Consider the following 1,687-nt stretch of genomic DNA (forward strand, 5'->3'; position numbering starts at 1 on the left):
TGGTTGAAAGAGTTAAGCTTTGTCTAAAGACCTGGAGTCAGTAGAAAGAAATGTTTGACTTAAGGTAGGGAGCCGGGCATGGCTACTCACATCTGTAATCCCAGCATTCTGTGAGGCTGAGGAAGGAGGATCACTTGAAACCAGGAGTTTGAGACCAACCCCAGCAACATAGCCTGACGCCCTATCTCTACAAAAAATACAAAAATTAGCCAGCGGTGGTGGCACATGCCTACAGTTCCAGCTACGTGTATCGGATCGCTTGAGCCCAAGAGTTTGAGGTTGCAGTGAGCTATGATGCTGCCACAGCACTCCAGCCTGAGCAACAGAGTGAGACTGCAAAAAAAAAAAAAAAAAAAAAAAAGGTGGTGGTGGGAGTGTTCTGCTAGAATACTTGAATTAAGACATTAAGATAAGGGGTATTCTATCTTTCTTGTGCTGCAATACTGGAATCAGGTTGGAAAGTAAACCACATTACATTGGGTTAATAAAATCCACTTAGTGAGATTTTATCCTTCGTAGGCATGACTCAGCTAGGCCTCTGAACAAGAGGAAAAACGTCAGACTCCAACGGTCCAGCTTTACAGGTTATAAAAGGAGGCCTAGAAGAGGGAAGGGCCAGGACCCAGTCACCCCCCTTCTGCCCGGTGCGGATCCCAGCTCCCAGTTTCTGTCCAGAGCCTCTGAGGCCAGATTTTTAATTGTGGGGATGAGCTGTCAAGAGCACACGACTCCACCTGTCCTAAGGCCATTGAATGTATTTTTTATTGAGCAGATTCGACAACTATGTGTCAAACACCTGCCTCAATGCGGGAGGCTGGGGTTGTGCCAGTGAAAAAGCCAATCCACGTATTGAACACGTAAATGGATTTGTCCATTTAACTCTCCCAACGACCCACCCATTTTACGGACCGGAAAGACAGACACAGGAAAGGGGGAACCCCTTTATTGTGAACTGGCTGAAGTTGAGCAACTTCAGGATAACCAACCGGACAAGAACCGTGGTCCCGCGGGCCACCCGCGCGATTTTGTGTGGTCGACTCTCCGCGATGCCTCCCACCTTACAGCGGGAGGAAGGCACTTTCGCTTCAGCCCCAGCATCGTCCCCAAATCCAGCAAGTTGGCAAATCAGCTAGAGCAGGAAAGAAACACAGCACCCCCCGCCCCTAGTTTTTCGTATTACACCTGGGGGAAAGGCAAGGCTCCACCTTGCAACCAGTCTGCTCTTTTAAATGGAAAAAGGACGGGCAGATCGCAGCTCCCAGGCATCCCGCAAAGTAGGCGGGTCACCTTAGGGGCGACCTTTACCCGCTCAAAAATTCGTCTCACATTAGCAGTGAGGATTCGGGCGTCACCCCGAATCGTTATTTTCCTTACTCATAAGTTTAAGGCATAAAGAAGCATAACGTTGACTTCCATGGTAATGAATCTTAATCTCATTAGCCATACGGTGAGTAACATAACCGACTGTCCAGATGACAAACTAAATCCGTTGAAGTTTGTTTTACTCAGTAGTTAATTTATTTAGTCGCTTTTCTTTTTATTTTTTTGTTCAGGGAGAATAAAGGATCAATAGTGCTCTGACCCGCCGTATGCAGATAACAAGTTGGCATCGCGAAGGCTCACGGGGAGCGCCCCCGCCTCTTCCGGCCCTTGCCTGGTTTTTTTTGACTTGTCGCGAGAGTTGGTC

The 1,687-nt window shown here is 48.0% G+C and overlaps 1 non-coding gene across 1 annotated transcript; it reads right to left on the minus strand.

Moving 5' to 3' along the window:
- Positions 1-1,241: 1,241 nt before the first annotated feature.
- On the minus strand, positions 1,242-1,391 carry LOC142873472 (U12 minor spliceosomal RNA). Its single transcript, XR_012921507.1, has one exon. It is a non-coding gene; the product is annotated as a U12 minor spliceosomal RNA (small nuclear RNA).
- Positions 1,392-1,687: the final 296 nt, after the last annotated feature.

Source organism: Microcebus murinus, chromosome 10 (genome assembly GCF_040939455.1).
Source record: "Microcebus murinus isolate Inina chromosome 10, M.murinus_Inina_mat1.0, whole genome shotgun sequence".
NCBI classification, from domain to species: Eukaryota; Metazoa; Chordata; class Mammalia; order Primates; family Cheirogaleidae; genus Microcebus; species Microcebus murinus.